Raw genomic sequence first — 13886 nt, forward strand, 5'->3', positions numbered from 1 at the left:
TGACTTTATTGTGTAAAGTGGCATTGCTTTGTCCGGTTGTTTAGAATAAACAGGCGACACATGTGACTCATGCACTCTTGTAATATAGTGTCATGATCTCAGTCTGACTGTATAAGCTCATTTTGTTGCTGAACCCGGTGAAGTCGACCCGCCTCACATCCAACTGGACCCCATGGAAGACCAGCTAGATCAGCGCAGCTGATCATATGGGCTTTCCTTTATCTTCTCAGATGGAAAAAAAAAAGAGAGAAGAAAATGTACCATTGAACTAATGGAGGCCCTTTTGCTATTCATGGAAATACGCAGGGTTTTTGAAAGGGGATATGGCTGCCAAAGAGCTTGAAGGTATAAGTAGAAAATATTTGCAAAATGATATGTCACAAAGCAATATTCTAAAATCGTGCGTAGCTTTGTACCGTCATTCTATGAAATATAACAATTTTAACAAAACAATTATGACATCACAAAGCACTTCTGACATCGCGCACTGCGCCGTACCGTGTCTCTCGGTGAACAATGTGACGCCACAAAGCAATTTTGACGTTGCGCACTGCTTCGTATCGTCACTCTGTGTATTGAGTTTCTTACAAATCAATTATGACGTCACAAAGAAGTTCTGACATCGGGCGCTGGGTCCCTTCGCAACATCATACAACTTCTCGCTTCGCATTTTTCAAATTTTCCCCTTCTTTTGATTTTTTGATTGTAAATTTTGATCCAAAATATAAAACATATATAACCATACATAATGCTTTGCCTAATTTTGATTTTCTGGTTAAACTATAGGCCTCGATGCCTCCAAAAGAACTATTCAGTGAGGGGCTGCGCCCCTCAGTGAGCAGTTCTTTTGGAATCACCAGGGGTCCGTTTCATGAAAGTCTTAGGAGAGACTTTCTCTCTCCTAAGTCATACTTAGGAGAGACTTTGCTAAAAACCGTTTCATGAAAAAGCTATCGCATAAAGCTATCACATTAACTCAGACTTAGGAGAGACTTTTTCTAGAAACCATTTCATGAACAAAGCTAGCACATAAAGTCTCTCCTAACTTGGCAAAGCTATCACATAAATCTAGGAGTGGTCAGGAGCACTCCTAAGTTTATGTGATAGCTTTTTGAGAGAGCCGTTGTATCAAACTTTTTTCTCATTTTGGAGTAATTGACCCTAAATTTGGCATGTGTGACCACTGTCAAAGGTAGACATGCAAGATATCTTTTTCGTTGATATCGCATAATACGTTGTCATGAATGGCAATGGCAAATTTTCACAAAAACATACAAATTGTTGTGGATTGAACTACTGCCCTCAGTTTTAAAGCAATTAATGCAGTTGAAATTCTGCATAGAATCAGATAAATGTAATATGTAGTTGTGCAAAACACTTTTTTCATGTGGTGTGTGAAAAAAATCTGTTGCCATGGCAACAAGTTTTTCTATACCAATCACACAAAGAAATATGTGAATTGACCTAACTTCCTTAAAATTCTTTTAATTGACCAAAAATTTGGCACATGACCAATAGATGTGCAAAACTAATCTTTGGTTGATGTTGAACAATCTGTTGCCATGGTAACAACATTTTTTCACTTAAAAGCATACAAAAATTGTGAATTCGCTAAATTTGTCGATCTTTGTGCATATGACATGAAATTTGGCACACATGTGACCGGCATAGTGCGTAGATGTGCAAACTTCATCTTTCGCCATTGTTGAACAATGCGTTGCCATGGTAACAGCAGACTTTGAATGAAAATCATACAAAAATATTGTGGATTCTGTTATCTCTCAGCTTTTGAGCATTTTGCTTGAAATTTGGTACATGTGACCACCATGATATGTATAGTTGTGCAAACTTCATCTTTCACAGATATAGAACATTGTGTTGCTATGGTAACAGCATTTTCAATGAATATAATAAAAAAGGTGTAGATTCAGTTTACTACTTCAATATTTGAGCATTTTACTTGAAATCTGGCACATGAGACTGCTAAAGTACATAGACTGATGTGCAAATTTCTTCTTTGTTCTTTTTCACACAATGTGTTGCCATGGTATCAGATTATTTTGAATGAAAATCATTCAAAAATATTGTGGATTCAGCTAACTTCCTAAGCTTTTGAGCATTTGACTTGAAATTTGAAACATGTGCAAGTTATACTATGTACTTGTGTATATTCATCTTTCGTTAATACTGAACAGTGTGTTGCCATGGTAACATCATTTGTGAAAATCATAGGACTTTCCAGTTTATTCATTTAATTTACTCAGTTTTAGTTGAGCACTTGACTTGCAACACATATATGACACATGTGACAAACAAATTTTTTTGAATTAACAAAACACTTTATTCAATGTTGAACAATGCATTGCCATGGTACAGCTTTTTTCTTTTTTTAATAAAACCATATAAAGTTAGCGCTGGTTGAACGAACTCCCTCAGTTGGAGGTGGGAGTAAAAATCACAATGATACTTCTAATTTCAGCAGGTATTCTTTGTTTCGTACTTGGATTTGATTTCACTCATCAATTGCCACAATGGGAAAACATTTCATTGAAAGAGGCAGTGTAGGCCGACAATGATTCAATTACACTGTATTCAATTCATTCACTGCTATCAATTTCATACTCATTAATATCAATTCCTCACAATTTAACTACATGTCATGTGACAGATTATGTAACTGCACAAACTATTTCATATATTTCATTCTAGTTGCCTGATTCATTAGAAAATCTGATCTTGAAAACATTATTTCATTATTCAATGTCATCATAATCACAGCACAATTATCACAACCACATTGGTGATACTGGTAAGAGTCCTTGTGAAATTATTATCACTCAAAGTATTTTCTGGTATAACATTCTACTTGATTTCTACATTATAAGCTATGCTTGATCTTTCTAATCAAATAATAATTGCCCGCATAGACATAATTTCTAACTGGGTTACATAAATGTTGTCGTCACATGCCTGGAAATAATAACAACTAGAAATGTCATTATGGCGACTGGTATGCCTCCGCCATGATGCATGATTCTCCTAATAGGTTTAGATAGTGCATGTGGACAATGTGTGATTACATTTTCACAAAAATGGCTAAATATTAAAATGACAAGTTTGTCACAAATGTGTTAAATGTTCACCTTCCTTGACCTAGGTTTAATTGGATGAATAGGAGAGCATGTATTTGGGATTTCAGGACTTTAACTTCACTTTGACCAATTCATACGTTTATGCATTGAGTAATTTCCAAGGTATGAAGAAAAAGTGCAATTTCTGTATTGAATAGTAAATTGTTACCATTTTCATCTGGCCTTTGACCCTAAAATTCATAAGATAATCACTGTCAGGCAGAACATGCATAAATATGTAGAAAGTTTAAAAATAACTTGAGCCACTTCCGAGACATGGAGGAAAAACTTAGTTCAGCACTTTCACTTGATCTTTGACCTTTTGACCTTTGAGGCAAAAAAAAAAAAAAAAAAAAGATCTTTCCAGAGAATCTCTATTAGGTTATACATGCATACACCAAGTGTAAAAAATAATCCTGCTGGCATTGCATAAACATGAGGGAAATAGTAAAATTTTGAAGTGTTGCCCTTGACCTTTTGACTCCTGACCTTTGACCCCATGAACCCAAAATTGTCTAGATAATCACTGCCAGTCAGTACATGTATGTTCCATGAAGATACCTCGAACAAGGTTCCAAGGTACGGAGATAAAAGTGAAGTTTTAATATTCTTAATTGACCTTTTGACCTTTGACCTTTGACCAGATGACCACAGACTTTCACCAGAGAATCTTAATTGGGTAATACATTAATACACTAAGTTTCAAGAAAATATCTTTAGGCATTGCAGAGATATGGTGGAAATAGTTAAATTTTATGTATTTGACCTTGACCTTTTGACCTTTGACCTTGAGCATGTGCACCCAAAAGTTGATAGGCACAACTTCACCCCCTAATACGCATGCATGCCAAGTTTCATTAGGATACCTCAAATTGTTTTTTAGTTACGCTTGCCACAAAATTCATTACGGACGGACAGAAGGACGGACGGACGGATGGAAGAACGGACGGACGGACAGAAGGACAGACGGCGGACAACCCGAAAACATAATGCCTCCGGCACCACTTCGTGGCGGAGGCATAAAAACAATGCACTGCAATGTTCACTGATGCATTTATGTTTGGATCACTTATACATCGACAGATCTTTCATAATCATTTGTATTATTTTCATGGTTTATTAATCAAATTATGAAAGCAGCTGAACTTCACACAATGCTATCATTGCAAATATTTTGTAAGCATAAAATAATATGTGTTGCAATCCACCTTCTTTGCACTCTAAGGTTCCCTATATCAGAATATTAATTATGATACTAATACTAATGATAATGACCTTGTCTACTGCACAATAGCTTATAATCATCAAAGATCAGAAATCAGACTCTTATGTGCTGACTGATACAGAATTTGCATTTATCCATTTTAAAATGCTTTCTTACACTTTACAAGGCCTATAAATCTTTCTTTTTTTTTCAGAGTGCTTCAATTCACCCGTTTGCTTTTCACTGAATCGTTTGCAAGCTTAATTGTTCTGTTCTGTTTTGTATTGTAATGTTTTTGCTTTTTCTTCTGAAGGGGGATTTTTCTCATTTCTGGTTTGGTTAATACATGTACCTGGCAAAGCACTTATGCCATCACCTATGGACTCGTCTATGACAAAACTCAGTGAAGTTCAGCAGTCAGACTGCAATAGTCTGATTGCAGCTTCATATCTAACACTGCAATTGTGACTCTGTATCACAATATCAACAGAAAGTCACCAAACATGGATTTCTGGTTAAAGGGCTGGTAAAGTTTTGGTTGAGACCTGGTTTCAGATTGTTAACATTTCTCTCTTTTTTTTTCCTTTTTTTTTGGGGGGGGGGAGGAGGGGTGATATAATAAGAAACCTCTTATGAAATATGAAAGACCATTAATTCAAAGAAGAACTCAATGTTTATTTGATGAAAATTGGTTTTGAAATGTTTGAGATATCCAAAATAAAGGAATCCTAATAAAAGGTGGAACCAACCTTTTACTAGAATCGCTTTGTTTTACTCTGCTTTTGGATATCTCAACCATTTCAAAACTAATTTTTGTCAAATAAACATTGAATTCTTCTTTGAATTAATGCTCTGTAGCACTTCAATAGTGGTTTCTTAGTATCTTGCCAAAAAAAGGGCCAATCCTGTTTCTGAAAGAGCACACTCTCAGTTTTAAAATGATGTACAACTGAATTCAGATGACTCTCCTATGTATTTGAATATTAGAAAGAAAGCACACACTCTGCAAAAGCATAGCTAGCAAATAGGTTCTGAAGTATGTGGTCTATCTTACCTAGCTATGTTCTGTGCAATAAATGGGACAAAAACCAGGATATAAAACTCTAGAGCAACAATAATGAAGGGATTATCAGATAAAGTTGAAATTGAACATGCCAATTATGTGAACACAAAATAGAAAAGCAGACAGAAAACAATCAAGATGTTGTTAGGTTCTGTAACATTACTCATGTCATTTGCAGCAAGTGCATAACATTTGAAAATCTATCATGTGTGTAGGCCTAGCGACAATAGACCTATTCTTATTTTCCAAATGATGTCCTGAAAGACATAATATTCGCACTCCATTTTAGGAATTTTTGTTGTGCAAGAAGCTTTTATCATAAGGATCTATTACAAATCACCATGACATTTGCATTCATGACTTTCATTACAGTGCTGCAGGTACATGTCAGATCCTCACATCTAATGCAGCCACCCCCCCCCCCCAGAAAAAATGTATACATTGTATACCATTAATTTTTGAAGGACTGAATCCACAGCGGTCAAAACCAACATGTTATATTCAACCTGTCTGCATCACCTTTGGCAAGCTCCATGCCTTGAGAATCTATATGAAAGAAAAAAGAAAGAAAGGACAAAAGAAATAGAATATGGAAAAATAAACAATACTGGTTACATACTGAAATATTGTGACATGCAAATCACATCCCCTCACCCTGACATTATACAGAGTGGTAACATGTGGGTGTACAGTTGAATGAATACACACACGACTACCACACATATCATTACACAGAGCTGCTTGTCAGCAATTTCATATACAGTATATTTGCAACAGTTTAACAGCATCAAGGAAAAAACAAAACAAAGAAAATCTTCTGGGTTGTCATACACAAGAATTAGTGTATCGGATTCTTCCTGATGAACAAAAAAGGTGTGACACAGACTCAAAATGAAAATGTGATTGTGACTTAAAACACTCATCTGACATAATGTCATTCATTCATGTCAGTAGAGACTTATTTGACTTTTTTTTTTTAGAAAGGATTGTAACTTATGTCAGGCAAGCTGGGAGTTCCAAAATAAACAGAAAGTTGATTCAATGGGTTATGTAACAAGTCAGCTGCATTGCTATGTCAGTGCATTAATCAACTCTTGTGAGCCGTACTGAATTCCCAATTGTGGCTGATATAGACATAAACATTAAATCAACTCCCAACTGGGGTGTATGAATGCACTAATTTCTTCATTTCTCGTGTGGAACAGTTCACATATAGAGGTGACATTGTTTGTCCACCAAGTCTACAATAATTCCTAAAATAAGAAAGACCGAATTACCTGTAACTGATATGTCATCAACAAAGGTTGCCTTTTTTCAACTGTTACTCAAGTTGTTTATTTTGTAAAATCTTTATACTTTCAAGTTTAATTTGAGAAATGCATACCTGTGTTCTGTCGTAGATAAGATGCTGCTATACGGTTCATAGTCCAATTGCAGTCTGACTCTGACCTGGGTGAAGTTCAGCTGCAGTTGTCAGTCCCAAGGGCTTGGTGAGGTTCAGCTCTCTTCAGGCCTTTGGGTGTGCAAATATAAGAACAGTTAAATATCATACAAACAGAAACATCGGATGCACAAATGTGATAGTTGGAAAATATTTGAGATGAGTGTACATCTTTATTAAAACAAGCAATTAATGAATATCAATTTTGTAAGATATATTATGTGAACAACAAGTTGTAATTGCCAGTTTTTCAAAGTTTGAATCACTATGTAATGAGCCCCTATTAGCAAATTGTAAGAGTATGAGGTAATTTTAGTAATGAATGAGAGGGGAAATTAATAACAAGCATTCACTTTATTCAGTTGGCAGCAGAATTATTAAACCCCCTTGCATTATGGACACTATGGCAAAATGAATAACATTACAATTACTAAATCATATACAAATGGTGAACGGATATATAGTTTATGACAAATGCCTACCTGATCAATAATCTTTGATTTGCATATAGTTAGAAACTTTGATCATTCATGCATGAAGAGATAAGGTCAAATGAGTACATTATGGTCATTTCAGACCTTTCTGTGATCACTGAAGCATGACGTGTTATGGTCTGATGATAACTATTAATTTCTTTTGTTTTTATGGAATTTTAAATAGTATCTTGCCATTCTATTCATAACTCTCAGCATTTCATTGGGTTATATTCATTTTGACATGACTTAAACTTTGAATTATTAATATCATGGCTAAACCTCTGTACAAACTCTATGGTGGCAACTTTCACTAGAAATTAGTTCATTTAAATATTTTTTTACAATGAAAAATGCCAATTGAAATATTAAGAATCCTACATCAAATTCCATCATATTGTGTCACCTATCAAAACATTGAGTGAAACCATATTCAACGAATCATTTCAGTGATCACTGAAAGGACTGAAAATGACCATAAATGTGCTCACTGGACCATATCTCTTTATACATGAATGATCAAAGTTTGTAACTATATGCAAATCAAAGGCTACTGATCTGTTTTGTACTTGTAGCAAACTATCTGATCACCACTTGTATGATTCAGAAATAATCTCAGTTATAATGTAATTCATTACGTCAGAGTGTCCAACATGCAAGAGAGGAGTTGACTAATTTTGCTGCCAACTGTAGATGATCAAGATAAGATGATTTCTCAACTTGCTTCAATAGCTAAAAATAATCATCACCAAATGAAGATGGTGGAATATCCATGACACTGTCACTTGACTTTTCCATTTGCATCTTGCCCCCAGTCCTTAACTCTGAAGTGGATGAAGTTCACATGTTGTCTGGTCCTTGGCTGTTTGGAGTTTATTCAATATACAAGAACAGTTAATATCTTACAAACAAAACAATAGTGCAGGACATGGGACATTAGAAAGTATGTTAGAGATGGGTGCTTTGCCTTTGCTATAACAAGCTATAGCAATCAAATTGAAAAGCCCTACCATTGATTTTGAAAGACTGAATTCACTAGTATCTACTGATCCATAAGCTGTAAATAGGACTTTTCACAGTTTAAAATGATTAGCTATGTCGAATATTCTTGTTTCAGACATTGTAAGAGCATGAGGTTGTTTTGATACTAGAAAAGGGAGAGGGTAAATAAACAATCATAGTAGGGCCTACAATATTAAGATAACGTGACTGCTAAAGTTTGTTTCAGGAGCTTGATACATGTAGACATGCAAGTACCCCCCCCCCCCTTCCTTCAATTGGATCAGTATGTAATATTCTACAGATAGTGAAATAAAAAAAAAATGCAAAAAACAGTTGTTTCTAGAAGGGTCACTATTCACCGGATAAGAATGTTTGTTTTCAATTACCAAGATGGACATTACAGCAAACATTGTTTTCAATATTTCCTGTCTAACACTATTCAACTAAAAATCCAGAGACAATTTGATGTCCAAATGTAAATAATGTTGCAATTGTAGTATTTGAAAATATACAGATATGTTGTCTGCTAAAATAGTATTATAAGCTAAAATACTTGCATTCTGTTGAAGGTGACCATGCTGGTTGATAAGTCTCGACGAAGTTCAGTAGCAGTCTAGCTGTGGAGAAGATGGAAGTTCAGCAGTTTGGTTCTGTGTTCAGTGAAGTTCAGCAACTGACTCTGGGCTTTATGAGATGCAGAAGTCTGATTGTAGCAGTCTGACTGATGTTCCATATCTAACATTATGATTAAAAATGGGAATACAAAATAGAAAGTGTGCTTTCAAACTGTTGTTTGATTATACAAGATTTTACACACAATATCTAGAATCTGCATGAAATTTGAAATCAGTTCACATGTTTTTGCAGTTTAAATATATAAAGGACCTTATATTATTATTATTTTTTTTTGGGGGGGGGGGGTTGATTAATAGACATACTATTAGTATTTGAGTTGTCTCAATTCAACATGTGTAAGCCTATAGTTTGGGGTATTATGACTTCTTGAGGTTCTAGATCTTGTTGATAGGCATCCATGTTGCAAGGTCTACATCTACCTAAGATCTGGTAGGACCAACTGTACTGTGGCTTCACATTCGGGTTGATCACAGTTACAGCCTGAGATGCAGCCACAGTCTGACTCTGATCATCAACTGTTGTCATGTCATCATCATCAATTAAATTGCTAAAGGAAGTTGTGTAAGCGGTACTAGCACCGGAGTATGGACCTATAGAATCTACTAACTGCCTAGATAGATAGCACTATTTAGAAGACCTATTAACTTCCTTACTGATGAGTGATAGGCCTACTTATGTTAATGATAATATGTTTAAGAATACCAAGGCTAAGGGTCTAGTCTGGTTATACTTTTGGTATACACTGGTTAAGTAGTATCTAGGTCAGTAGGTGCTACTCAGGATCACTATACCACTGGATTCTAGATCTATAGACACCTGGTAGTATAGTAGTAGAATTCTAGAGGTTCCACGCCAATGAATTTAGGTAAACATCATTCTCTATCTTATTGTGACACATGCATTGCGATTACAGTGCTGTATGCACTTAGAATTGTGGAAGATAGCTTTCAAGTCTGAACCAAGATCTGAACCATGGTTTCCAATTCATATTCTGTGTAGACCTGGATCTACGTACTACTACTAGGCCCTACTACTACTACTAGATCTAGTTAGTCTAACCACTGTCGACTCTCCAGATAGTACTACCGGCCCTAACCCCAGGGCACTCTCTGTTAGTTGTACAAAGTGCTTCGCATTCGGGCTGGTCGCTGTTATTATAACCCCTAACCCCTAGTATTTTACAAGTTTTTGTTGTAGACCTATAGTAACGTTAGATAGTAACATTAGGACTTGTAAACGTAACAAAGACACAGGTAACGTACAGCTGGTTCTCTGTAGTGTAAATGCTAACGCTATAAGTTCACATTAGGGCCTAAAAAACATTAGGCTTAGGGTAGGCCCATAATTCTGTTGGACAAAATAACCTAGATTTTCTAGACTGAAAAAAAACACAACAACAACAGATTTTTCCTGTCGATTTGACACAAAACGGAAAATTTGTATCACTTCTGAATACTATCCACACAGCTAGTGACAGTGTAATTATTCAATGTTAGACACGTCTTCAAAAATATAGGCCTAACTTTAATAATATTAATAATAATTAAAATGCAGACCAATTCTTATGAAATTTCCGGTTTCTTCTTCGATCCCTTCACTATTGACTATTCAGGCCTTAACAGTTATTACCTGCAATTCACCCATGCATGAACAAATCGGGCAATTGCTCTCATGAAATATCTGCACGCTAAATATATCATAAAAATCAACCCACAAACATTTCACTATTACTTGTAGAAGTTGTAGTAGACCCTACCATGCTAAGTAACAAACTACCGATACATATTATTATAGGCCTACTCAGCTGGCCATTTGGTCATTCAAACAAACGGCGATGTGCCTACGTGGGACTATTGTGATAACGCTACTACCGGTAAGATTAGATCTACATCTAGCTAGCCCTTGGAGAATTGTAGAAGATTCGAACAAAAATATATCCAAATAATATCACATTATGAATCCACATGCATTACTTTTCAATTGTAGACAGCTTTAAATATACTCACTAATAGAAATATGTACTGGTAGCGGTGTAGAATGCAACTTAGCCTTTAGGATCCTGCCTCCGTCGTAGATCTGTTGCCTCTGCGCTGTATACACTGTGTGTATACGTGCTATGTCTATGTAGCGAGTGCTCACCGCATGTAACACAATAGGGAGAAAACGTTAATGATATGCTAATGATATGTTAATTAGTATTACCCTCGAACATGACGATTGAAAAAATTAAAGTCTCTCATAGCTTAGGAGAGACTTCGTGAAATGGTTTTTACTTCTCTGTGAAAGTCTCTCCTAGCTTAGGAGCGGCTTGGCCATTTTAAGATTTATGTGATAGCTTTTATGTGATAGCTTCATGAAACGGACCCCAGGTCCTCTGCATAACTCTCAAGACAAATTGGCCTACTTGCCTACTCAGCAGGGGAGAATACGGAGAAGTGGGACAAAAAAAAAAAAAAAGTGAAAGTGGGGGGTCCCAAAGTGGTGACCCCTTTGTAAGGTGCCCCCCCCCCCCAAAAAAAAAAGTATAATTTATATTAATTGATTTTAAAGCCCAAAGAAAGTTCTGGTACGCCTGCAAAAGTTGACAAATTTTGCTCCAAAATGTGAACGTGTGCCTAGGAAATGTGCGGAATAACACTGTAATAACAAGATATTCGATGGGTAACGACGAAAATGGGAAATATTAACCAAAAACGTTCAGTCTCAGAACTTACCCGAACGGGGTCAGGCTAGACTCGGACTCGGGGATAACTCGGTCTCGCTGTGCTTGGCGGCGGGATGAGTTGTATTGGTTGTCCCTCTGGATTGTACAGCGTTGTACTATGCATATGGGAGCGGCCTGTATAAACTACATTGTAGCGTTCTGGCTACTCGCAGTAAATGGTCCGAGTTGTTACAACGCGCGCATCAAAAACCTCTTTGGCGCGCATGCAAAATTAGTGTGCGCCTCAAGCACCTCTAAAAGCAATCAAAGACGCTTGATAAACAACAACAAAAACTTCAAAGACCGCGCGTCTCAGCAACTGAGGTGATGTGCGTATTTAGGCTTGAGAACCGCGCGCTGTCCATTTGTTTTGTACAGGATAGCACGCACTTTCCCGTCTGCTCATCAAGGCCTTGTTTGGTACCCTTAGTATAGAGTACTGATGAACATGGCGATCACGAACTGTGTGTATGAAATAGGGTCGAGTTTTCCCTGAGACCGAGTTAGTCTGGAGCCTTCTGGAATAAAAGTCGGTCTACCGACTTTTATTATTTTTCTCAAAATACTCCAAAACGACTCATCATTCCGGCAAACCGCGTCAGCCAGGTAAGTTTCTTTGTAGACTCTTTCGATATATTGCAAGCAAATATGAAATGGTGTCCTTATAGACGGATTCTCAGGTCCTTACCAGAACTTAGTTTTCACTTTAAAAAGGCTTCTGAACGGGGAGAACTGGGCCACCCCCTGGGATAGTGTGGCATTGGTTGGGGTGAAGTTGTACAAACAGTATCTATAGGCTAGACAATATTACATGCATATCATAATTTATGATAATGTGTGTGTGTGTGTGTGTGTGTGTGTGTGTGAGTGTGTGTAGACCCTGTGTGTGTGAGTGTTTGAATATTATTTTACACAGGAAGAGTTTCATCCTAAAACGTAATACAACATGTTTATCCATTATGGTCCATCAGAGAAAGTTGCATTAAAAGAATCTGAAATGTAAAGAAAAAAGGAAAATCTTTGATATGTTTTATCCTTTGAATGCAGGGAGAAGTGGAACCGTGCTAATGTCCTACATGTCCTAGTTTACCCCAGCACCCCCCCCCCCCAAAAAAAAAAAAAATAAAACAAGATATGGCGGCTAACTAATTTAGCTAATTTAAAAAAAAAAAAAAACTTTTAATGCAAAATATTGGCACTCAAGCCCTACAAGCAACGGCGTAAATCCATACTGAGGAGTGGGGGGGATGGTCACCATCACCACGATTACAAGCCCATAACCGGACCGGCGCAGCCTTTTTTTTTTTGGGGGGGGGGGGGTGGGGGGTGGGGGGAGAAGCTTTGTGCCCCCCTCCCCCCCCCCCCCACACACACACACTTGACAGGGATCGGATGCCCCACTCTTTTGCATGAAATATAAAGTGGGAGAAAAGTGGCAGCAACAACATAAAGACTTTTTGTTCTTGTTGCTTTTTTTTTTTTTTTTTTTTTTGCTTGTCAGACGACTTTCGGCGGAAAATCAGACCTTAAAAGTATGAAAACATTTTTTTTTTTTTTTTTTTTTGGGGGGGGGGGAATATCTGTGAGAGGGAGCGGAACGACCGAACGGGGGAAGGGTGTGTATGGGGGGGGGGGGGTATCCCTCTCCCACACGAGGAAGATTTTGCATTTTCAGACCTGAAATTCAGCGATCTGGTGCTCACTTGTGGTGAAAATTTTCTTTTCTTTTCTTTAAAAAAAAACAATAAGAAAATGAAATATTCACAATACATTATTGAATGACAAAATCGTGGTATTTCAGCTCTTGCTATGGGGCCTATCATCGGCGTAGACAAGATTTGATCTTAGGAGAAGCGGTTATGTGAGGGAACGAATCAAGCGAAGGGGGAGGGTATGGTAGGGGGGTTTCCCTCTCCTACGGTGAAATCTCTTTGCGTTGAAAATTTTGACATTTTTCAGTCCAAAAACTGCCGTTTGTAGCTATATTCTTCGCTTTGGAAATTAAGGGGGGCACACCAGGCGCAACTGCTGTCAATCACTGGCAGCAACATCAGGAGAATGGCATAGCGATTAAATGCGAGCGAGCGGGGCGAGCGAGCATGAAAATTTTTACATTTTACAGTCTAAAAACTGCCGTTTGTAGCTATACTTTTTCGCTTTTTGAATTGGAAATTAAGGGGGGCCGCATCAGGCGCAACTGCTGGCAATTACTGGCAGCAACATCAGGAGAAT

The 13886-nt window shown here is 37.1% G+C and overlaps 1 long non-coding RNA gene across 1 annotated transcript; it reads right to left on the bottom strand.

Moving 5' to 3' along the window:
• Nucleotides 1-6825: 6825 nt before the first annotated feature.
• Nucleotides 6826-11032, bottom strand: LOC140233666 (uncharacterized). Its single transcript, XR_011901561.1, has 4 exons — nt 10957-11032; nt 8872-9049; nt 8062-8174; nt 6826-6911 (listed from the first exon to the last, which is right to left on the bottom strand). It is a non-coding gene; the product is annotated as an uncharacterized lncRNA (long non-coding RNA).
• Between the last annotated feature and the right edge of the window lie 2854 nt (nt 11033-13886).

Source organism: Diadema setosum, chromosome 10, assembly GCF_964275005.1.
Source record: "Diadema setosum chromosome 10, eeDiaSeto1, whole genome shotgun sequence".
Lineage (NCBI taxonomy): Eukaryota > Metazoa > Echinodermata > Echinoidea > Diadematoida > Diadematidae > Diadema > Diadema setosum.